Source organism: Thamnophis sirtalis, unplaced genomic scaffold (genome assembly GCF_051295495.1).
Source record: "Thamnophis sirtalis isolate CommonGarterSnake01/CBP01778 unplaced genomic scaffold, rThaSir2_p1.2 scaffold_2, whole genome shotgun sequence".
NCBI classification, from domain to species: Eukaryota; Metazoa; Chordata; class Lepidosauria; order Squamata; family Natricidae; genus Thamnophis; species Thamnophis sirtalis.
In genome coordinates, this window is record NW_028261382.1 from 30,852,595 (window position 1) to 30,878,731 (window position 26,137).

The following is a 26,137-nucleotide window of genomic DNA, read 5'->3' on the forward strand; positions in this document are numbered from 1 at the left end:
CTTCACCTTCTCATTTTCCATAACCTTTTCCACTTTATGTTCCCATGACTTTCTCGATACAGGTAAAATATATATATTTTTACATAATGACCAGTGGATTAATTTAGCAACTCGGTCATGTCTAGCTTTGTAATCATATTAAATGTGAAACAGTTTTGACTTTATTATTGCAAAGTCGGCAGTTTGGGTTGTCAGTGGATTTTTGTATCTTCATTTTCATGGCATTAGTTTGTAGTGCTTGTTCTTGAGCAGCCAGTATTAAACCTTCTGTTTCTTTCTTGATAGTTGTTGTTGTTGTTATTGTTGTTGTTTTTGCTATTATTATGATGATGATGATTATAATCATCATCATCATTGCGTGGTTAATCTTTGGTGAGATTCACAGCCTTTGGGGCTGGTTGGTAGCTCAACAGCTCGAATCCTAACCAAGGGCCTAGGAACTGTTAAGGTAACGTCGGAGGTTATAAGTTGTTCCAAGTAGGGTGGTTTTTTGTAGAATCAGAATGTTCAAGTTTAAAATTTCCAAATAGCGAGGTAGCCCTTTAGGTATTGCTCCAAGGGCTCCAATTACAATTGGGACAACACATTTCTTTTTCCACAGTCGCTCAACTTCAATTTGCAAGTCCCGATACTTCGTGATTTTTTCTTGCTGTTTATCTTCAGTTCGTGCATCTCCAGGTATTGCAATGTCAATGAACCATACTTTTTTCTTTTCAGCTATTGTTATGTCAGGTGTGTTATGGGCCAAGTGCCTGTCAGTCTGGATTCTGAAGTCCCACAAGATCTTGACTTTCTCATTTTCTAAAACCTTCTCTACCTGATGTTCCCAGTGGTTTTTGCTGTATTCAAATCCAAACTTTTGGCACAATTTCCAGTGAATGATCTTAGCAACACGGTCATGGCGTTGTAGGTGGTCAGTTTGTGAGATTTTGCTGCACCCACTGATCAAGTGGTCGACTGTCTCATCTTTCTCATTACAGAGGCAGCATTTGCTGTTGGTGGTAACATGTTGAATTTATTATTATTATTATTATTATTATTATTATTATTATTATTATTATTATTATTATTATTAATATTATTATTAACAACAGAATTGTATCACAGCGACCAGTTGTTTTGCCGGATTTGGCATTGATTACTAGTCGGGCCCCACTCAGGGGCCTAGGACGTCGTAAGGTGTTTTCGTAATATGCGTGCAGATCCAAGCAGTGCGGCTTTATTATTTATTTATGAATTTATTATTATTATTGTTGTTGTTGTTGTTGTTGTTGTTGTTGTTGTACAATTGTATCACAGCGGCCAGTTGTTTCGCCGGATTTGGCATTGGTTACTAGTCGGGCCCCACCCAGGGGCCTAGGACGTCGTAACGTATTTTCGTAATATGCGTGCAGATCCAAGCAGTGCGGCTTTTTGCATTTGACTGATGGTGATTTTTGTCAATTTTTAACTGTTTTAAATGTAATTCCAGTGCTTTTGGAATAGCACCCAGTGTGCCAATTACCACTGGAATTACCACTGCTGGTTTGTGCCATAGTCGTTGAATTTCGATTTTTAAGTCCTGGTATCTTGCGATTTTTTCATGTTCCTTCTCGGCGACCCTGCTATCACCTGGTATTGCGATGTCTATGATTGTGACCTTATTTTTCTCAACCAGTGTGATGTCTGGTGTATTATGCGCCAGTATTTTGTCGGTTTGTATACGGAAATCCCACAAGATCTTGACCATCTGATTTTTGGTGACTTTTTCAGGCTGATGTTCCCACCAGTTTGTTGCTGTTTTAATGTTATAATTTTTGCACAAATTCCAATGGATCATTTGTGCTACTGAATTGTGCCGCAATTTATAATCAGTCTGCGCGATTTTTTTACAGCAGCTGAGTATGTGATCAACAGTTTCATCAGCTTCTTTGCAAAGTCTGCATTTGGCATCATCAGAGGATTTTTCGATTTTGGCCTTAATGGCATTTGTGCGGATAGCTTGTTCTTGCGCAGCCAGGATTAGTGACTCTGTTTCTTTCTTTAATGTACCTGTTTTTAACCATAACCAAGTTTGTTCACTGTCCACTTTATCTTTTATTTTTTCCAGAAATTGACCATGCAGTGCTTTGTTCTGCCAACTCTCCATTCTTGATTTTATCATATCTTTTCTGTATTCTTGTTTTGTCTGTTGGGCCTTCAGTAGATTTTTGTTCTTTACTTCGATTAATAGATGTTCTTGAGTGTCTTTTAAATAATCAGCCAGTGCATGTTTTTCTTCTTCAACTGTTTGCTTCACTTGTAATAATCCCCTGCCACCTGATTTTCGGGGCAGATATAGTCTATCAGTATCACCACGTGGATGTAAACTGTAGTGCATTGTCATTAGTTTCCTGGTTTTTCGGTCCAAAAGGTCCAAATCAGCTTGTGTCCAGTTAACTATGCCAGCTGTGTATCTTATAACTGGTATTGCCCAGGTATTTATGGCCTTGATTGCATTTCCACCATTCAATTTAGATTTCAAAATTTTCCTAACTCTGTTGGTGTACTCTCGCCTGACAATAGTTTTTACTTCTCCATGCTTGATGTTATCCAACTGCAGAATGCCTAAGTATTTGTAGGCTTCATTTTCTTTGCATTTAATTAGTTGGCCATTGGGCATTTCAATTCCCTCAGATGCAGTGATTTTGCCCCTTTTTATGGATACAGTGGCGCATTTTTCCATGCCAAACTGCATTGAAATATCGGTGCTGAATACTCGGACTGTATTTGTCAATGATTGGATTTCTATTTCTGACTTTCCATAGAGTTTCAAATCATCCATATATAGTAAATGCGAATTTTTTTCAGCTTTTTTGGCTGTTTGGTAGCCTAATTTCATTTTTTTTAAGATTACTGATAGTGGGATCATTGCGATGATGAAGAGAAGAGGTGAAAGTGAATCACCCTGGAAAATTCCTCGCTTGATATTAACCATTCCGTAGCTCTCATTCCCTACTGCCAACTCAGTTCTCCATTGTTTCATTGCCTTTTCAGTAAAGGATGTAATATTTTTGCTAATGCCAGTTGTTTCTAAGCATTTTATGATCCAACTATGTGGCAGTGAGTCAAATGCCTTTTTGTAATCAATCCAGACCATATTCAAGTTCGTTTTTCTGTTCTTACAATTTTCTAGTATCATTTTATCAATTAGAAGCTGATCTTTTGTGCCCCTGCTCCTTCTTTTGTTGCCTTTTTGCTCTACTGGCAAGATGTTGTTTGTTTCCAAATAATCCATCATGTTATCTGCAATAATGCCTGTGAGTAATTTGAAGGTTGTTGGCAAGCATGTTATTGGTCTATAGTTTTCAGGTGTTGTTCCTTTAGTTGGATCTTTCTGAATCAAGTATGTTTTTCCAGTTGTCAACCATTCATCAATTTGGCCCTTTTGTAAAATTTCATTCAGTTGCCTGGCCAATATTGCATGTAAACTGGTCAGATATTTGAGCCAGAAACCATGTAATTGGTCCTTTCCAGGTGATGTCCAATTCTTTACCTTTTTAACTCGATTTTTGATCATCTCAGTTGTTATTTCTAATACTTGCATTTGTTTGTTGCCAATGCTTTTCTCAAAGTCATGTATCCACTTTGCTTCCTTGTTGTAGTCCTTTGCATTTTCCCACAATTCTTTCCAGAATTCAACTGTGGCCTGCTTTTCTGGTTTTTCACTTTTGGTGTCACCATTCACATTAAGACTTTGATAAAAACGCCGTTGGTCTGATCGAAATTGCTGATTTTGTTTATATTGGATGATTCGTGCCTCATATCTTTCAATTTTTTCTAGCTGTTGCTGTTATCTGCTGTTTTACAATCTCTACAGCTTCATTGATGTTTCTTGTATCCAATCTATATCTTCTGATTAGCCGATCTATGATTTTGTTGTTTTTAAGTCGTTGTTCATGCATGTTCTTTAAGTTACTAGCATCTGCCCTTAATTTTTTGATTTTTTGTTCTAAACGGATTTTCCACTTTGGCTTTGGTGCTTTTTCTGTTGTGTGACTAGGTACTTTAATTTTAATGCCTAGTTCATTAGTGACTATTACAGCTGCGCTGTACATTAACTGGTTTGTTTCCAAGATGGTTCCTGGTTCAATTGTTGAAAACACTGCATTAACCATTTTCATGATAGGGGCCAAAATTTTCTTAGGCACAGTTTTTAGTGATGGTAAACGTTGCCTTTCCTCATTAAGCAGAAAATGTTCCATGATCTTATCCTTCAATTCTTTTTGTTTTTGAGTTAGTTCATCAGTTGGTTCAGTGATAACTGGTTCTAGTGGTGGTGATGTTATTTCCTCCCCGAGAGCTTCTTCTGGGAGTTCTACTATAGTGTCTTTAGTTGTGTCTTGAATATCAGTTATTTCCGCTTGTGATATTGTTTTTTGGGTTTTGCAATTTGCCTGAATTTCCTCATGTTCAACTTCACTAAACACTTTATTCCGTATAATAAATCGCCTTTGATCTGCTAGTCGTTGTTCACTAACATTTGAATCTGGATATTGTTGTTTCCATAATTCATACATTCGCTTTAAATAGCCTCTTTTTTCTGGCTCTGAGTTGTAGTAACAGGCCATTATGGCACGGTTTTCATCTGCACTATATTTTTGTCGTTTTGTTGGCTGGTCCACTTGTAGCCCACTTGTCGACGGATGTCCAGGGACCCCAACATCCGCCGCGGCCCTTGTTAACCCGCGCGACGACCGATGCGGTATGGAATTCTTATTCGTTTTTTTCACCATATTGTATGGGTTGGCGGGGGTTTTTTTTACGGGACCAGATGCCAACCTGATCCCAACCTTCCTCCTTTCTCATCCGGGCTTGGGACCGGCAACGGCGGAGTTATTATTATTATTATTATTATTATTATTATTATTATTATTATTATTATTATTTTTATTATTTTTATTATTATTATTATTATTATTATTATTATTATTATTATTATTATTATTTGTTGCTGTTGTTCTATTATTTTCCTTCTGTTCTGGTTTCATTATTTTTATTTGTCCCAAAAGTGTTTTTTCAAAACTTCATTTTTGACTTAAAGACATTTCGCTTCTCATCCAAGAAGCATCTTCAGTTCTTACTCCCAGCTATTCTTCAGTCGGAAAATTCGGACACTTGGCACAATGTCTCATAGTTATGACAGCTGCTGGGTTCCCCGGGCACCTGACAAAGTTGGTAAGGAAGCCAGAGTCTCTTAACAACAGTGTTACTGACTGGACAACGGCAGCAATCACTTAACAGCCATGGCAAGAGAGGTTGTAAAACGGGGCAAAATCCACTTAGCAACTGTCTCAGGGAGGAACAGACATTCTCAATGACCGTCATAAGTTGAGGCAATTTTCTTGTTCTTTTTCCATGTGTTCAGATCTGCAGAGTGAAAGGTGATTTTCTTAAAAAAAAAAAACCAGCCAGCCAGCCAGCCGAAGAAGCGGCACAATCAACTTCAATTATATTAGCGGGGAACTCTGCAATTATATCGCTCTGCAGTTGATCGGGGCACTTTGGAAAGCATTAAACTAATTAAGGGAATTTACTGGAAGCCGTTGCGCTTTTGTTTCTGAACAAAATAAATAAATAAACAGGCCCAGGCTGCTGAGGAGAGGCCGACGCGAGTCGTTGGATGGGAGACGGGAAATCTGGGAAGTGGATTTGACTGGCAGATTCAATAAACGACAGGGAGATCCCAGTTTGGGGAAATCGGATCGGAATGCTGGCAATTATCTTTGATGCTAATTCCTTCAGAACTATAGAAATGAGAATGAGAGCTGGGATGAGCGAAGGTGCTGATTTTAAGGTGGAGAGAAACAGATTAGGAAGGGAATACACAAAAGGAAATCTATTTGCCAGCACTGAACCAGCTTTCTATATCTATATCTATCTTTATCTATATCTGTCTCTATCATCTCTATCTATCTATTTATCTATATCTATTTATCTATATCTATTTATATCTATCTATCTATCTATCTATCTATCTATCTATCTATCTATCTCTGTCTATCAATCCATCTCTATCCATCCATTCATCTCTCTCTCCCCTCTCTCCCTCCCTCCCTATCTCTATCTCTCTCTTTATCTATCTATCTATCTATCTATCTATCTATCTATCTATCTATCTATCTATCTATCGCTCTCTCTATCCATCCATCCATCTATAACCACCCATCCCTCTCCCTCCCTCGCCCCTTCCCTATCTCTATCTCTCTGTATCTCTATCTCTCTATCTCTCTATCCATCCATCCATCTCTGCCAATCCATCCATCTCTATCTATCCATCCCTCCCTCCCTCCCTCTCCCTCTTCCTCCCTCCCTAGATCTATCTATCTATCTATCTATCTATCTATCTATCTATCTATCTATCTCTATCAATCCATCAATCCCTCTCCCTCCCTCCCTCCCTCCCTACCCACCCACCCATCCAAGGCTTGAGTTTCCTCAAAGTTCCACTTTATTATAGATGTCATATTGGCATTTCTGGGAAAACCCAAATCTGAAAGCTTCCCAGTTTTCCCCATCCAAACGAAAGTCCAAGCCTCTACCCAGCACCCACATGTCTGCCATATGGTCCAATCAGTTACCATCCCAACTGGAGGTGCCTCCCAGTCACACCACTCCAGATGTAGGGCAAGAGGTCCTTGACTCTCTGAGAAAGGAATGTTATTTTGACTATATACATCGCCCATACTTCATATAATCCCCCCTCCCATTTTCCCACAGCAAAAAAATATATGTGTCAGGCCTGAAGGCTCATCGTGAAAGATGGCTTCCAGGCCTGACAGTTGCTGTCTCCAAGAAGTCCAACTGTATTCTGACCTAGGCTTCTTTTATCTCCCTTGAAGCGCTGCCAGAGACCAATTTGCCAATTAGTTTTGCAAGGAAGGCCAAACTTAGCGCAGAGTCCAACGGAGCTTCCCAGAGTTTGAACCAACCAAAACGAACAAAGTTGCTTCCTGCAAAGGCTCATGTCCGTTTGCTCCTCTTTTATGTCTTATGGGAGGGGCCAATCATCTCCAAGCCTTACTCTTGAGTCAACCCTTTTGTCTTAATTGTTCTTGCCTTCTGGAAGCACTGTGCATGCGCACACTGGGAACAGACTCCCACTGTTCTTCTGCTTCGCTGATGTCCGACTCCAGAGGCAGCACATAACTCTCAGATGGCCCTGGCCCCCCTCTCTGCCTCCAACACAGAGCCTTCATTTGAGCCTTCTCCAGACTCCAGGACTGGCCCATCTTCCTCCTCAACCTCACTCCTCACTGTCCGACTCTGCTGCCAGCTCCGCAGGCCATCGACGGACCACAACAAACTGTTCCCACGGCCACAATCCTTGCCAAGGATTTCAAAGGGCCGAGCCAAAGTGATATATCACCGGAGCAATCTTTCTTTTTCCCCTCCACCCCCTTTGCTTTGAGACCCTCTCAGTGTTGTGAGCACTATCACGTACCAAGTAATTGAATTCCTCAGTCCTGTAAATATTTTGGGCAACCTGGGACCTCCTGAAAAGGTCAGAGATTTTCTGAAAACCATCTTCCATCCTGGCAACTCCTTTTATTTTATTTTATTTTTCAAAATGAAATACCTGAAGCCGCGGTCCCAAGGCAGAGGAAGATATTCTTGCTGTGGCATCCGGGGGGAAAACACACAGACACACACACAAACACACACACCATACAATCTGTACCGATACAGATGGCTTTATTGACTATACGGAACGATAGCCGAGCCAATGTTCTCAAACTTTCCCCAAAGAAAACAGTATTGACTACTATGTGCATCAGCGGGGATTATATCTTTGCGTGGCAGACAGATTTGTCGCTATCTCTAAATGTCCTCTTTGGATTGCTTCATTCTCTTCTTCTTTATCTCTGTTAAAATCCCCCCCCCCCAAAAAAGAATAGCAACCAGTTCATTTGTTTGTTTGTTTTTTGTTTGAGTGTCAGCCCTCCAAGGTAAAGGTTCCCCTCGCACATCTGAGCTAGTCGTTCCTGACTCTAGGGGGCGGTGCTTATCTCTGTTTCAAAGCCGAAGAGCCAGCGCTGTCCGAAGACGTCTCCGTGGTCATGTGGCCAGCATGACTCAATGGCAAAGGCGCACGGAAGGCTGTTCTCTTCCCACCAAAGGTGGTTCCTATTTTTTTACTTGCATTTATTTAACTGCTTTTGAACTGCTAGGTTGGCAGAAGCTGGGACAAGTCACGGGAGCTCACTCCGTTACGCGGCGCTAGGGATTCGAACCGCCGAACTGCCGACCTTTCTGATCAACAAGCTCAGCATCACAGCCATCCTCCAAGGTAGACCAAACTTGGAAAGTGGTACAGATTAAACTTCATCTTAGAATGTCCATGGAGAGTCTTGGCTATCCGGGTTGTCATTGTCCCAATTGTGTTTTTTTTCAAGAGACAACTGGGCTTTTTCCCCCCTTGTTTTCTTGGAAGATGTTTTGCTTCTCATCCAAGAAACGTCCTTGGTTCTGCCTAGATGGTGGAGAATGGAAGGATTTATATAAACTGAAGAAGCTATCCCTAACCCTTTATTAGTTTCCATCAGTTGCTTCTTTGTCCTGCCTTCTGGTGCTTTGGAAAATAAGTTGGCCCTTGCTTCTTTGTGGCAACCCCTGAGATTTTAAAGACAGCTATTACGACTGAATGCAGAATGACAGAGTTTAAAGGGACCTTGGAGGTCTTCTAATCCAATCCCCTGCTCACGCAGGAAACCCATAGAATAGAATAGAATAGAATATGAAATGAATAGAGAATAGAATAGAATAGAATAGAATAGAATAGAATAGGAGTTGGAAGGGACCTTGGCAGTCTTCTAGTCCGACCCCCTGCTTAGGCAGGAAACCCATAGAATAGAATAGAATAGAATAGAATAGAATAGAATAGAATAGAATAGAATAGAATAGAATAGAATAGAATAGAATATGAAATGAATAGTGAATAGAATAGAATAGAATTGGAGTTGGAAGGGACCTTGGAGGTCTTCTAGTCCAACCCCCTGCTTAGGCAGGAAACCCATAGAATAGAATAGAATAGAATAGAATAGAATAGAATAGAATAGAATAGAATAGAATAGAATAGAATAGAATATGAAATGAATAGAGAATAGAATAGAATAGAATAGAATAGAATATGGAATGAACAGAGAATAGAATAGAATAGAAGGAGTTGGAAGGGACCTTGGAGGTCTTCTAGTCCAACACCCTGCTTAGGCAGGAAACCCATAGAATAGAATAGAATAGAATAGAATAGAATAGAATAGAATAGAATAATCAAGTTGGAAGGGACCTTCGAGGTCTTCTAGTCCAACCCCTTGCTTATTCAGACTAATGGTTGTCCAATCTCTTCTTAAAAACCTCCAGTTTTGGAGCATTGACAATTTCTGGAGGAAAGTTTTTCCACTGGTTAATTGAAAAAATCCAACATTAGAAATTACATTTGGTACGGACATTTTCTCCCTATGAATAAATACCTGGGCAATTCCGGGTTATCAACTAGTATAGTATTAAAAATACACTGGAGTGAATGGCATGTCCATCTGTTACTATACTTAAAGGACATTTACACTCAGTTCTTCCTTCATTTGTAATGCTTGCACTTCCACTGGGCTCTCTGCCCTACTTCTCCAACTCTCCTAAACAGAACAGGAAGTAAGTGTGACTGTCACATCCCATACCTTGACCTCTCTTTATAGGTGTGCAAGCTATTGTTGACTAGCTCTTTTCTCCATATCCCTCATTGTTTTGAAGGCTTTTGTCCCTCTCAAACCAGCTCACTGTGCACCCTGAGATAATTAGGCCAACTTATTTAAAAGTTATGACCTAATTAGTGGCTTTAATGGTCATTAATTATAGAAAGAGCAACAAAGCTGTTAGAGTTTTGAAGCGGCCACCTATGAGGGTGAGGCACAGGTATTTATCCGGGCCTGTAAAGGAGAGAGGCTACTCAGCTTAACATCTAATTAAGCCAAATTGTCCCTAGTAATTATAAGCAATGTGATTTTATTTATCTGGTGTAATTAGCAGGGACTTTGCACTGTCTTTGACCGGGCATACTGGGGATGGGGAGAGAGGAAGAGATTAAAACATCATCCATCAACATGCGTTGTGTCTGTGTGTGTGTGTTTGTGTGTGTGTGTATGTGTTTTGAATTGGAGATTTGAGTATCAAAAGGTGACAGAATCCAGGAAGGTGAAAAGAAAGGAGAACAACATGATGGATTTCCCTAAGAGGTAGAATTGTAAGGGAAGAGAGAAACTATCTAAACTAACGTCACGAAACAGGTAAGAGGAAGAAACAGGGACAAAGAGAAGGCATTTAGGAGCCATGAATGGGATTTTAGTATTAAATTGGTAGTTTTCAATTGTCACAGTTCATTTACCAGAATAGAATAACAGAGTTGGAAGGGAACTTGGAGGTCTTCTACTCCAATCCCTTGCTTATGCAGGACACCAGACAAATGGCTATCCAACATCTTCTTAAAAACGTCAGTGTTTTGGAATATACATAACTTCTGGAGGCAAATTGTTTTAACTGTCAGGAAGTTTCTCCTTAGTTCTAGGTTGCTTTTCTCCTTTATTAGTTTCCATCCGTTGCTTCTTGTCCTACCCTCAGGTGCTTTGGAGAACATATGAAAGACTGTTTTTGAATGCAGCTTTCCTAGGGGAAACTTTCTCACAATGATCTGTGTTTGAAGCTGCTTGAGAAGACCTTTCCCCTCCTTATCATATCCTCTTTGGGAGGCTGTTCTCTGTTGCCTTCTCCCTTAGTCCCAACTCTAAAAAGTTTTTGTAGAAGCATGAAGATCTGATTTTTCTCCCGTGCATTGGACCAAGATATTTATATCCTGTTCTATTGTGACAATGAACACTTGCTCTACACAGCCTCAGGTATGTTTGAATTATGTTACACATCAAATATGAAAGAGCCCTTTGTGAGTTGGCTCTGAGCTGAGGTGGATACCTGCAGAAGAGTAACATTAGAACATAGATGTTGTGACCCACCAGTGGATCACGGGAGAGATTGGTGAACCACCATCTCTTCTTTGGTGAATATTGGCATGGGGGCCATTGCTTCTCTTTTGCCTCTTCGTGGCAATTGGCCTAGCAATAACTTCTGAGCTGCCTTTTGTTTTGAGAGAGGTGAGTTGACCCCACTGTCCGAAAAATGATGGATTGGCCTTCGTATCGGGATGACTAACTGCTCTCCACCCTCAATTCTTTGCAATGAGAAGATTGCTCCGAATAGAGCCAGGGTTGTTTTCATGGTCCAGTGCCACCAAGCAATTAACCATGAGTGAGTGAGTTCTCCCAACCTTTACTAAAAACCATGGCAGTTTATCAATGTGTCAGGGCTGTTGGCAGATTCAAGAAATCTAAATTTAACAGGTGACTGGTTTGGCCACGCCTGGCTGCTGCCAACAGATCATCCAGATATTGAGTCCCAACTGGACGGTTGGACCCAACAGAACAAGCTGTTGTTGAGGAAAAGGATAAATGAGGTTAACTTGGGAAGTTCACTGAATAGCTTCAGAGGAGGGGAGAAAGGAAGAGAGGGGGGGAAGGGAGAGGGAGAGAGAGACAGAGATAAGACAAAGAGAGACAGAGAGAGGGGGAGAGGGAGGGAAACAGAGACAGACAGAGAGACAGAGAGAGACAGAGACAAAGAGAGACACACAAAGAGAGAGAGGGAAAGAGAGAGGGAGAGAGAAACAGACAGAGATAAGACAGACAGAGACAGAGAGAGGGGGAGACGGAGGGAGGGAGACAGAGACAAAGAGAGACAGAGAGAGAGGGAGAGGGAGGGAAAGAGAGAGGGAGAGGGAGAGACAGACAGACAGATAAGACAGACAGAGACAGAGAGAGGGGAAGAGGGAGGGAAACAGAGACAGACAGAGAGACAGAGAGAGACAGAGATGAAGAGAGACACACACAGAGAGAGAGGGGGAGAGGGAGAGAGACAGACAGACAGAGATAAGACAGACAGAGACAGAGAGAGGGGGAGAGGGATGGAGACAGAGACAGAGAGAGACAGAGACGAAGAGAGACAGAGACAGAGAGAGAGAGGGAAAGAGAGGGAGAGAGAGACAGACAGGCAGACAGAGACGAAGAGAGACAGAGAGAGGGGGGGAAAGAGAGGGAGAGAGAGAGACAGAGAGACAGAGATAAGACAGACAGAGACAGAGAGAGGGGGAGAGGGAGGGAGGAAGACAGAGACAGACAGAGAGAGAGACAGAGAGAGACAGAGACAAAGAGAGAGACACAGAGAGAGAGGGAGGGAAAGAGCGAGAGGAGGGCGAGAGAGACAGAGACAGAGACACACTCATTCTTACATGCATGACAAATGCTGGGTGACTTTTGCAGCAGATTACCGTGTTTTCCCGAAAATGACAAGATCTTATTTTCTTTTGACCCCCAAAATAAGAGCTTGGCGCTATTTTCAGGGAGGTCTTATTATTGTTGATGTGCAGTAGAGGGGCAGCGTAGTCACCTCATGGGTGCTGCTGTGTTGCAATATTTTCAGGGGAGGACTTATTTAAGCCCATACGCTCAAAATCCCGATTGGGCTTATTATCTGGGGAGGTCTTATTTTCATGGAAACGTGGTCTCTATCTCTATCTCTATATTTCCCCATAAATAAGACAGGGTATAGTTTTCCTTTGAAACACCCCCCCCCCCCAAATAAGTATTTGGCCCTATTTTCAGGGAGTCTTATTATTTTTGAGGTGCAGGGCGTGGCGAGTGTGGTCACCTCGTGGCTGCTGCTGTATTGCAATATTTTCAGGGAGGGCTTATTATCTGGGGAGGGCTTATTATCCAAAGATGATGTCTTATTTTCATGGAAACAGGGTAAGAACAATCACATTTCAGATTACCGATTTTAGTCTAGGTTTTTTTTGGGGGTGGGAAACCCTACACAAAACACTAAAACAAAAACTAATGATAAGATCTGATTCCATTGGGCTTAATCCTACTATTCCTCAAATGTTTTGTATTCAAACGACTTTCCAAACTCACTCAACTTTTCTGGCAACAGCCCACTTTAAAAAAAAAAAATGGAACGATACCTAGATGGAAATTGTCCCCAACCTTAAATAGTTTTTCCCACCAAAGACTCTTCTCTCTTTAGGCTGCATTTCCAAGGTACTTTAGAATTTGAATTTGTGAGATTTTATAGCAGAGGTTTCTGGAAGGGATATTTATGGATCAACCTCCTTGGCTGCCCACACTTCCTGATCTGCACTTTAAACAAAAAAAAAAAAGGCTTTGAGCACATTATTTTTTTTATGTTGCAAGGAGGCAAAGTATCAGTGAGTTGGAAGGCACCATGGAGGTCTTCTAGTCCAACCCCCAGTTCAGGCAGGAGACCGTATACCGTTTCAGACAAATGGTTGTCCAGTCTCTTCTTAAAAACATCCAGTGATGGAGCACTCATAAGTTCTGGAGGAAAGTTATTCCATTGATTAATTGTTCTAACTGTCAGGAAATTTCTCCTTGGTTCTAAGTTGCTTCTCTTCTTGATTAGTTTCCATCCACTGCTCCTTGTTCTGCTGCTTTGGAGAATAGCTTAACCTCTTTGTGGTAGCTAAGAAGTTGGTTTAAACCAGAAAGTCCATGTGCTTCTCCTAGCTGAGGTTTATTTAAAAAATTCCAAAATTATTATGAAGCTTATTCCTGCGGCTACAATATGTTGCTCTCAAAGAGAGAGAGAGAGAGAGAGAGGGAGGGAGGGAGGGAGGGAGGGAGGGAGGGAGGGAGGGAGGGAGAGAGAACTTCCTGCTGGTTTTTGGGGGTATATGTTCACCTCATTTCAACAAGGGGAGGGGATGTAAAGCTACAAAGCAGAGCTGAAAGCTGAAACATTGCTATTGCGATATTCACTTCTTCGTACTTCCCCGCCTTTGCAAGTGTGCAAACAGTTGTTTTTTAAAAAAGAATAAAGGTCAGCACGACAATTTTGATAAATATTTCATTGCCACTGTTTTTTTTAAAAGAAATCTCTCTGTCACCGTTAAAGATTGGATGTCGAAAAGGGGTGACATCTGGCACTCAAAGAATGGAAAGCAATTAAAATATTTTTTGGGGGGAGGGAAGGGAGAAATGTAAGTAACACAGTAAGGAGAAAAGAGGGAAAGAAGCACTCACGGGAAGAGAAAAAAACAGGGCCATTTTATGGAGAAAAACTGCCATTCCAAACTGTTGGGTAGAATAACAATATGGTAATAATAACTGAATAGATACAATCCGTACAATCTCAGTGACTTGTGTAGTGATTTACAAAAATCTTCTGCAGATTTTGGGCGCTCCCTGTGTGAATTTAAGAAAGTTGTTGTGGCCCCACCAGCAGCCAGCAGAGCTGGCAGCAGATTCAGACAGTGAGAAGGTTGGGAAGGAACATGGGCCAGTCCTGGAGTCTGGAGAAGGCTCTGACGAGGGCTCTGCATCGGAGGCAGAGAGGGGGCCAGAGCCATATGCCACTTATCAGATGCCTTCAGAGTCAGACATCAGTGAGGCAGAAGAACAGCTGGAGCTTGTTCCCAGTGTGCGCTTGTGCAGAGTTGCCAGATGAAGGGAACAGTTAAGAAACAAGGGTCAACTTGGGAGTAAGGCCACAGGTGGATGGTGAATGGCCCCTCCCAGAGGAAATAAAAGAGGAGCGAAAGGGGAGTGGAGTTTGCAGGAGACCGTTAGTTCTCTTCATTGGCCCGTGACTCTCCCAGACTCCTTGCCAAGTTTTGCAAGTATCAGCCTGGCAGCTCTCCAAGCCAGATAAGGTCTGTGACTGTAAATCCTCCCTTGAATGACTTTGCTGGATATGAATGAGTGGAATTCACAGCAAATTAATAAAAAAGGGGTTTTTTGTCGGGACAAGGAGTTTGCTTCATGCTCTTGGGAAGCCTCAGTCAGAACAGAAAGTCCTGGATGTAACATATCTACCAAGAAAAAATGGCTTTGATAAAGGAGAATGTTTGTGGCTCCAATATTGGTGCTCGCTGAGCCTGGTTGTTTTCTTGCAGACATTTCATTACCCAACTAAGTAATGACATCAGTGCTGGTAAGGAGTGGGGTTGACTCTCAATTTATGTTCTAGTGGCTTGTCCTGCCAGTGTTTTTGTGAGGATCTTTGGCTGGGTTATTTACTGTTTGCTTTTTTCGCAATTCTTTGATTGGAGTATTCTTTACTTGATTGTTGGTCTGAGGTTAATCTTGAAGTTAATCTATACTCAACTAAGTATTGATTGCTGATGGAGAGATATTTTGGTCTTTTTGTTCACTTTTCGGCTGGTTGATGGTCTTGTCGAGGTTCCAACTAGCATCCAAAAGTAAATCAGAGTTCCAAGGCAAAGTATTGCTCTTTTAGAGAGCCATGTTGGCACATGTGCGAAAACCCGAATCTGAAAGCTTCCCGGTTTTCCCCACCCAGTTGAAAGTTCAAGATCTCCCACCCACCCACTCACCCACTAGTCCATCACATGGTCTAATCTTCCACTGCCATATTGGCAGTTCCACCCATCCGGTTCCAGTCAGGTGCAAAGACGAAGGATGACCTTGGCTTTCTAGAAAGAATGTTGTTATGGCTACTTATCATCTAACTCTGTACAATCTCATTTTCCCACCATAAAAAATACATAGTAGGAAAATAGAAGGAGCGGCAGGCCAAAGATCAAAAAAAAAAAAAAAGATGGCTGCAGGCCTGATGGGTCTCTCTCTCTCGCACAGTGTGTAGGTGCCATTTATGTCTATGCGTCTGTCGATGGCCAATTTGTCAGCATGGCAGGCTTCTAGAAATTCTCGGGTATTTTTGGACTCGGTTGGCTGTAGGGAAGGAGAGGAAAATGGCTTCCACTTCATGCTCCAAGCAAAGAGAATGTCAGAACGAAGGGCAGCCGTTCTTTCGTCAACTTTTCATTTGCGGAGTTTTGACGGAGTGGTTTTTTTTCGGATTGAAACAGGTCCAGGTAGAGATTGATCGATCCGCCCCGGAGCTCCATTAAAAATGGATCAAATAAAGCCGGGCTGTCAAGATGTATAGAAAGTCATCCTTGTTTTCTCCATGGTTAGGGAGCCTATAGGTTTACCCGATGAACCAATCCTGTGATGGGGAACACACATACACACACTTGACGGGAGGGGAAATTGCTGAGCTGGGTTTTGCATGTGGAGGGGGCTTTGTTAGGTCAAGAGGGCGACGCGCGAGGTGTTCGAGTCTCCCTCCGCGTCTCCCCGGAGCTCGCTCGCTCTTCACTTATTGAATTAGGATGAATTGGAACTTTCATAAATTGTGATATAAATCATTATCTCAAGTTAGCAGATGCCGTCTCACCAGGGTAGAGCGCTGTTAATAACTCTGCCGGATTAGGAGTGATTGGTACAATTTAAACCTTGTTTCTCTCAGCTTGATCAGCCTCGTCGCAAAAAGGGTGGCAATTATCCCATTTCGCTTTGAATAGCTCAGCATTAGAAGACCTGCCACCTCCAATCCATCCATCTTAATGAAGCCGCCTCCATATCGGTTCCCTCCCTTGGCCAAATATATCTCCCCTCCCCCTTCCCCCTCCCCATTTTGACGCAGAGCCCTCCACTTTCTGCAGAGCAAGCAATATAATTATTATTATTATTATTATTATTATTATTATTATTATTATTATTATCATCACATACTCAGCTGCTGTAAAAAAATCGCGCAGACTGATTATAAATTGCGGCACAATTCAGTAGCACAAATGATCCATTGGAATTTGTGCAAAAATTATAATATTAAAACAGCAACAAACTGGTGGGAACATCAGCCTGAAAAAGTCACCGAAAATCAGATGGTCAAGATCTTGTGGGATTTCCGTATACAAACGGACAAAATACTGGCGCATAATACACCAGACATCACACTGGTTGAGAAAAATAAGGTTACAATCATAGACACCGCAATACTAGGTGATAGCAGGGTCGCCGAGAAGGAACATGAAAAAAATCGCAAAATACCAGGACTTAAAAATCGAAATTCAACTACTATGGCACAAACCAGCAGTGGTAATTCCAGTGGTAATCGGCACACTGGGTGCTATTCCAAAAGCACTGGAATTACATTTAAAACAGTTAAAAATTGACAAAATCACCATCAGTCAGATGCAAAAAGCCACACTGCTTGGATCTGCACGCATATTACGAAAATACGTTACGACGTCCTAGGCACCTGGGTGGAGCCCGACTAGTAACCAATGCCAAATCCGGCAAAACAACTGGCCGCTGTGATATAATTGTATAATAATAATAGTAATAAGAATAATAATAATAATTCTGGATTTAGCTTTCTGATTTCTTGGGCTATTTTGGCCACTGTCCTGCTAGCATTTTCCTGCTTTTATTATGCAAGGGGACGGTTTATTTGGCCCTTCCCCTTTTTTTGGCAGATTTTCTGGAGAGGAAAATTAGGCAAGAAGCAAAGAATAAGCCAACAATCAGCTAATTGAGCTGAATTTGATGAATGTATTATTCACATTGCAGGGAATAATAGACTCAATGATTTTTATTAGCTTGCCTTTTTTTTTTTTTTTGCAGGAGTCAGTCGCGATAACATCGAGTAATCCGATGATGGCCTCTGTGTGCAGTCAGAACAGAGCTGGAAGGGACCTTGGAGGTCTTCTAGTCCAGCCCCCTTTATGTGCCTTGCAGTCCTCTGGTCATGAGTACTCTTTCTGAGAGTCGTTGAGGCCACTTGGAGGTTTCGCTGCAGTCCATGCAGCATTTGAAAGCAACATCCACATTCTGGTTTGAATGAGGGCAGAAAATGTAGGGCAGAAAATGACCCTACGAGCAAACCAGAAGTCGCTTTCGCTTTGTTTGCTTGTAGAGTCCGTTTAAGCCCTCCGGAGGCTTTGGGGACCTTCAGGAGACTTTCCTGAAGCCTTTGGAGGACTAAAAATGACCCCATGAGCAAACTGGAAGTCACTTCCTCTTTGTTAGTAGGGTCGATTTAAGCCCTCCGGAGGCTTCGAGGACCTTCAGGAGGCTTCCCTGAAGCCTCTGGAGGACTAAAAACGACCCCATGAGCAAACCAGAAGTCAGTTCCTGAACTTCCGGTTTGCCCATAGGGCTGGTTTTTTGTGCTTCAGAGGCTTCAGGGAAGTCTCCTGAAGCCTCCGGAGGGGAGGGAGGCTCTTTTCACCCTCCCTAGGCTCCTATAAAGCCTCTGGAGCCTGGGGAGAGCGAGAAATGGCTTTTAAAAAGGCTGAACTCATGCATGCTGGCCAGCTGACAGGGCAATGCCTCACGTGCCCTGGCCAATGGCTCCGCGTGCCACCTGTGGCATGCGTGCCATAGGTTCGCCATCCCAGATATAGGGTTCCCTGCTGGAGGAGGAGGTTGGATTAGAACTGTGATGGGGGAACCTATGGCCCTCTCTTCCGGCATGTGTGCCGTCTCCCCAGATCAGATCTCGGCGGCGTTTCTTTCATCAGCTTCTCTTTCCTTGCAAACGACGAAACAGAAGCTCACAAAAGAAAAATAAAACTTACCTCTTGCTGTGCTGCCGGTGTTGGGATGCCCCACCCTCCCGCCAGCCAGCTTGTCTTCGGGTGTCTGTACATGCAGTTCCACCTTTCAGTTCGGGCATGCGTGCATGCACAGTTTGGAGCCTTGGTGCCCAAAAGGTTTGCCGTCCCTGGACTAGAAGATCTCCAGGTGCCTCCCAACCCTATTATTCTATGGCCTAAGTTCATCCGTGGCTGTTCTGGTGACTGCTAACATCGTGCTTATCACAAGCATCTCCTGATATGAATTTGTCTTCTTCTCTCTCTTTTTTTTTTTCTCTTTTAGTCCAGGAAGCTCAGAAAACAGGTTTGGAAAACACTTTGAGGGAAGCCAGGGTAGTGTTGAGCAAACAGCGACACCAAAGGCATGTGTCAGAACCCATCACCTGCTGTTTCCGCGAGATGCTTGCCAAGGCCTTCTCAGCTCTTTTCTGCGCATCCTTCCTAATTGCTTGTGTCGTGCATATTCCCATTTAGAGAAGGAAAGGTCAAGTGGTTTTGGCAGAGAAAGGAAGGTTGTTGTTTCAGACACGGATGTGGATGTAGTGGCCGGAGGACAGCTGTCAAGGAACTCTCTCAGATGCCTTCTCGGAGAAGTTAACAGATTGAAGGGACCCTGCAGGCCATCTAGTCCAAATCCCCCCACCCCCGCCCAAGTAGACCCTACACTATTTCTGACAGTCTCTTCTTGAAAACCTCCAGTGATGAAGGCAACTTCTGTTCCTTTGGTTGATTACTCTCATGGTCAGAAAGTTCCTCCTTATTTCCAGGTTGAATCTCTCCTGGATCAGTTTCCATCCTTTATTCCTTGTTTGGCCTTCAGGTGCTTTGGAAAATAGCTTGACCCACTCCTCTCTGTGGTAGCCCTTCAAATATTGGAAGGCTGCTATCCTGTCTCCCCTGTCCTTCTCTTCACTAGATTAGCCATGCCCAGTTCCTGCAAATGTCCTGCCCAAGCAGGAGACCCTATATCATTTCTGACAGATGGCAGTCCAGTCTCTTCTTGAAAGCCTCCAGTGATGGAGCACCTACACTGTATGAAGGCAAGTTCTTCCACTGGTTAATTGTTCTCACTGTCAGGAAATTTCTACTTAGTTCTAGGTTGCTTCTCTCCTTGATTAGTTTCCATCTATTGCTTTTTGTCCTGCCTTCTGGTGCTCTGGAAAATAGCTTGACTCCCTCTTCTTTGTCGCTGAGATATCACACTGCTATCATGTCTCCCCTGGTTCTTCGGGTGTCTGTACATGCAGTTCCACCTTTCAGTTCGGGCATGCAGATACGATGAACTGATGGCTCCTCCATCAGTTCATCGTATCTTTTAGCCTCCAGTCTCCTAATCATCCTGGTTGCTCTTCTCTGCACTCCTAGAGCCTCAACATCTGTTTTATAGTGTGGTGACCAAAACTGGATGTTGTACTCTAGGTGTGGCCTTACTAAGACTTTATAGAATTGGTGTTAGTACTTTCCTTGATCTGGATTGTATCCCTCTGTTAATGCAACTTAGGATTGCATTGGCTTTTTTGGCTGCCGCTGCACATTGCTGGCTCCTATTTAGCTGGTTGTCCACTAAGATTTCAAGATCCCTCTCAGAGTCACTGCTATTAAGCCTGGTTTCACCCAGTCTGTATGTGTACTCTTTTCTTGCTGGAGGAGAAGGAGGAGGATTCACCAACCAGCAAAGAGGAGAAGGAAAGACAATTCCATTTCTTCTCATGACATTTTGAACTTTTCGAGGTCCGCCTCTACCTGAAGTTGAGCTGCTGTTGATTTATTTTATAGCGCGCAAGGAAAAAAAGCAAAGAACAGTGGCATCAGACAGCCATTCTTGGGATTCATAACAGCATTTCATAAAAACGATTATTGCTCCCAAGAAAAGCTTCTTGGTGATGGTCAATTCTTGGATAAGCGAGGGAGAAAAGTAAATGAATGATGATGCCAGCTCAAGTGTTCCCAAGACTGTTGCAGGTTGACATAAATTACTTATGGATTCCAATGAACCTGGGGCTTCTCATGCAGCCTTCCGAGTGCAGCTTTCTCCGTCGCTTTACCTTCTGAACTGAAGGAACAAGATTTGTGAGTCTTACATGCGGTATCTGTGCTTCGAAAAATAAGAGGTAGACAGTAACTCACGTCCATCCATGAAGAAGCACTGATCTATTGTCTTTTTTTTAAAGGGGGGGGGGAATTCTACTAAATTAAAGGCTGAACTGTTGGTCCCTCCAATGTTGTTGAACTCTCCACATTATGTGAAGAAGCTTTGCAAAGCTCCGGTAACATTGTACTGCAAAATAGGGCATACAAAACCTTTGCCAGACCAATTCTTGAATACAGCTCATCTGTCTGGAATCCACACTGTATATTGGACATTAGTACAATTGAACGAGTCCAGAGGTATTTCACGGGAAGAGTCCTCCACTCCTCTGCTCACAACAGAATCCCTTACGCCGTCAGGCTCAAAATTGTGGGCTTGGACAACCTGGAATTACACCACCTACGGTCTGACCGAAGCGTAGTACACAAAATTGTCTGCTACAACGTCCTACCCCTCAAAGCCTACTTCAGCTTCAAACTCAACAATACACGGGCAAACAATAGATACAAACTCAAGGTTAACTGCTCCAAACTCGATTGCAGAAAATACGACTTCAACCACAGAGTGGTCAACGCCTGGAATGCTCTACCAGACTCCGTTGTTACATCCTCAAACCCAAATAACATTAACCTTAAACTGTCTACCGTGGACCTCACCCCATTCCTAAGAGGTCCATAAATGGGGTGTGCATAAGCGCACCAGCGTGCCTATGCTCCCTGTCCTAATGTCACCGTTTATTTGTACTCATTTCATGTGCTCATGAAAACAATGTACAATGTCATTGTATTTATACTCATTTCCTTTGTTCATGTCCATGTTTATACTTATACCTGTTATCTTGTACATATTTGACAAACCAAATAGATAAAAATAAATTATGGCTTTGGAAGCAATCCAGCACGCATTTCTCTGATGCTGAAAAGTTGGCAACTTCTGGAGCAATTCCTATGAAACAAGATTGAGAGGAAGCAAGGAAGCCCACAACGTTCCTTATTGAATTCTGGGATTCGTGGTCAAAAGAGGGGTTGATCGTTACGTGTTTTGATGTCTGGGTGTCTACTTGGACAAACTTGTACAGGAGAACTCCAAAAGGGGTGGTAGCCATAAGTGATGATAGTAGGTTTCTGGAGGACCATCTATTTCTGAACATTGTTCCGAAGAGCCACGGTGGTGCAGTGGTTAGAATGCAGGACTGCAGGCAACCTTTGCTGAGTGCTGACTGCCTGCTATTTGGCAGTTCAAATCTCTCTAGGGTCAAGGTTGACTCAGCCTTTCATCCTTCCGAGGTGGGTAAAATGAGGACTTGGATTGTTGGGGGCAAGAGATGGACTCTGTAAACTGCTTAGAGAGGGCTGTAAAGCACTGTGAAGTGGCATATGTCTAAGTGCTATTGCTAAGTGCTATCCATCCATCCATCCATCCATCCATCCATCCATCCATCCATCCATCTATCCATCCATGTCTGTCTGTGCCTGCCTATCTATCTATCTATCTAGCTATCTATCTATCTATCTATCTATCTATCTATCTATCTATCTATCTATCTATCTATCTATCTATCTATCCATCCATCCATCCATCCATCCATCCATCCATCCATCAACCTACCTACCTACCTACCTACCTACCTACCTACCTACCTACCTGTATATCTATCTATCTATCTATCTATCTATCTATCTATCTATCTATCTATCTATCTATCTATCTATCTATCTATCTATCTATCTTCTACCTACCTACCTATCATTATCTATCTATCTATCTATCTATCTATCTATCTATCTATCTATCTATCTATCTATCTATCCATCTATCTATCTATCTATCATCTCTATCATCTATTTATATCTAGCTATCCATGGTGGTGCAGTGGTTAGAATGCAGTACAGCAGGCTACTTCTGCTACCTGCCCACTGCCAGCAGTTTGGCAGTTTGAATCTCACCAGGCTCCAGGTCGACTCAACCTTCCATCCTTCTGAAGTGGGTAAAATGAGGACCCATATTGTTGGGGGCAATAGACTGACTCTGTAAACTGCTTAGAGAGGGCTGTAAAGCGGTATATAAGTCTAAGGTCTTTTGCTATGAATATTCCTATTAAGATGGCGCATACTTTAAAATAGTGAGCTTGGAGCAAGAATCCTGGGGGGAAAAAAACCACCGACTGCTTAAACCAGTCAACTCATTAAAGCTACCTCCTCTTTCATGCCACTCATTAAAGCAGCTGTGTCTATTTTTTTTTCATACCGACATTGAGGGCAGGGGGAAAGAGCTGTCTGCCTTAAAGAGGAGGTGGCCCACGCATGCGACAATCTGCATCTTCTGCTATCCCTTCCCAAATCATGCCCAGCCCATTAACAATAACCAGCTGAAGGAGTTTAGAAGAAGGCACCTGGGGCTTGTTCCTTGTCTGTGTTAATGAAAGATAAATATTCTCTCCGCATCCTGCCTACTCAATCACCTGCCTTCCGTGGGAGAATGCATGGATAGAAACAACACACCAAGGAGCAAGCGATATCGATTTGAATTCTGGGCTTTCCTCCCTCTCTCTCTCTCTCTCTCTCTCTCTCTATCTCTCTCTCTCTCGTTACCACGCTCTCTTCGTACTACAGTATTAATTGCCAAGCCTCTGGCCTCACCATGTCATTTGTTATCCAAATATAGCTACGCAACCGACTGTCACAAGGGAGCCATTTTTCATTAACATGAGTGACCAATCCCTTGATAAGCTGCCTTCCAGGTTTGGGATGGCGTTCAGTTAAACACTGTCTGGTAGATCGTAAATCATTGCCACGTTATAGAAAAATTCTCCTCCGCCGAGCAGCAGGGAGCCTAGCTCCGTCTGCAGGTTTTTAATTGAGTAAAACAAACAAGAGTTGAAATCGCTTTAAGATACTCTCCAGCCATTTCCGCGGGATTAATTTGAAGCCGCCATCGTTTGGAGGAACAGATAACGGGCGGAAGTCTGTTTCTCCTTTTCTCCCTTCTTATCTCTCCCTTTAAAAAAAAAAAATATTTTATTGTCCCCCTTCTGGTGTGCAGAAGGGTGACAAGAGTGGGATGAGCAAATATATCAAGCCTTGTTTCTCATTTTCCTGCCTCTGTTAATTCGGCTGGTTGAACCCGAAAATGTTAAGGCATGCTTCTTCTAACATGTACATGGGGTTTTTTTTGTGTGTGTGTGAGAGATACGGTTTCTGGAACTCTATCAATTTTTATGGATATATGTGTTGCATTAAACTTTCTATTAATACACACACAGTTACCTACCGACTGGCTCAGGCCTTTTAATGCCCCATTGACAAAGGTGATGGCTATTAAGTGAGTCTGTTCCCTGCCTAGAAAACATGTTTCTCCAATTTATATCCAGGGAAATATAATATTCTGCCTTTTCAATATTTCCCAGGATATTTCATTTTTCTAGGAGAGGTTTTAACTTCCTAAGCTATGTGCCTGCATTCCTACCTACTAATTTACCTAATCATCCACCTACCTACTTAGCTACCTATCTACCTACTTACCTCCATACTTAACATTCCTATCAATATATCTACCTACTTACCTACATAACTACATTCCTACCTATTAATCTACCTACTTACTTACCTACCTATATATCTTCCCACTTATGTTTCTAACTTCCTACCTACCTACTTACCTACCTAACTACATTCCTACATATTAATCTACCTACCTACTTAACTATCATCCAACTTATCTCTCTAACTTCCTATCTACTTACTTACCTACCTAACTACATTCCTACCTATTAATCTGCCTACCTACCTTCCCACACCTTTCTAACTTCCTACCTACCTACTTACCCACCTACCTATATTCCTATTAATCTACCTAGCTATGTACCTACCTACTTATCTCCCCACCTACATTTCTAACTTCCTACCTATCTACTTACCTGCCTAACTACATTCCTACCTATTCATAGCAATAGCACTTAGATACAGCTCTACAGTGCTTTGCAGCCCTCTCTAAGCGGTTTACAGAGTCAGCATATTTGCCCCCAACAATCTGGGTCCTCATTTTACCCACCTCGGAAATATGGAAGGCTGAGTCAACCTTGAGCCTGCTGGGATTCGATCTGCCAAATTGCAGGCAGCCCAGCAGAAATAGCCTGCAGTACTGCACTCTAACCACTGCGCCACAGGGGGCTTAATTTACCCAGCTACTTACCTATCTTCTAACCTACTTCTACCTACTTACCTACCTGCCTACATTCCTACTTATTAATCTACCTACCCGTTATCTACCTACCTATCTTCCCACCTACCTATCTTAATAAAATAAAATAAAGGCAGGATACAAATAAATAAATAAAATGGGGTACTTTGAAAGAGGGATAGATATCCTTTCCTCGGGATAATTATAATATCCATAGCTTTGAGATGTTCCTTTGGCTTCCTTGTAGTTATGTTGCAAAAGCAACGCGGTGGCTCAGTGGCTAAGACGCTGAGTTTGTCGATCAGAAAAGTCAGCAGTTTGGTGGTTCGAATCCTTAGCGCCGCATAATGGAGTGAGCTCCCGTTCCTTGTCCTTGCTTCTGCCAACCTAGCAGTTCGAAAGCACGTAAAAAATGCAAGTAGAAAAATAGGAACCACCTTTGGTGGGAAAGTAACAGCGTTCTGTGCACCTTTAGCATTTAATCATGCCAGCCACATGACCACGGAGACGTCTTCAGACAGCGCTGGCTCTTTGGCTCTGAAACAGAGATGAGCACTGCCCCCTAGAGTCAAGCACGACTAGCACATGTGTGCAAGGGGAAGCTTTACCTTTACCTAGTTATGTTGCAAATATTTTCCTTTTGACCTTTGGCTGCATCCACCAGAAGTAGTGGCAGGAAGAGAAATTACTTTGCTTCCTAAAGTATTAAGCAAACTGAAAAGTGTTTTTTTTTGCCCTCCCTCACTAAGATAAAATTGAATTTCTCTAATGGTAGAGGGACAAGAGGCTAATCAGCTTCCTGTTTAGCTGGGGGACAGAAAGCAAGAAATCCATTCCTTGGATAGATTTCCCTCACTGTACTTTCTTTTGGAAGAATTAGGCAAGTTGTCTTTGTTCCCTGGGAACGTCAAGATCCAAAAGAAGAGGTGGTCCATTCCTTCGTCTGAAAAGAGGGAACACAAGCGATCCATAAGGCACAATTGTCCTAATCCATCCTTCCTTCCATTAGGAAGGAGACGTTTCTCTGCCCATCCAAACCCAGGTGGACAAATGTAGAAATTACAGTTCCTGCAAACTAGTGGTGGAATAGAGCAGTGTTTTTCAACCTTTTTTGTGCAAAGGCACACTTTTTTCATGAAAAAAATCACGAGGCACACCACCATTAGAAAATGTTAAAAAAATTTAACTCTGTGCCTATATTGACTATATATAAAGTAATTTTCCCACGGCACACCTTACACTATGTCACGGCACACTAGTGTGCCGCGGCACAGTGGTTGAAAAACACTGGAATAGAGCTGGTTTAACAACTGGTGCAGTCGATC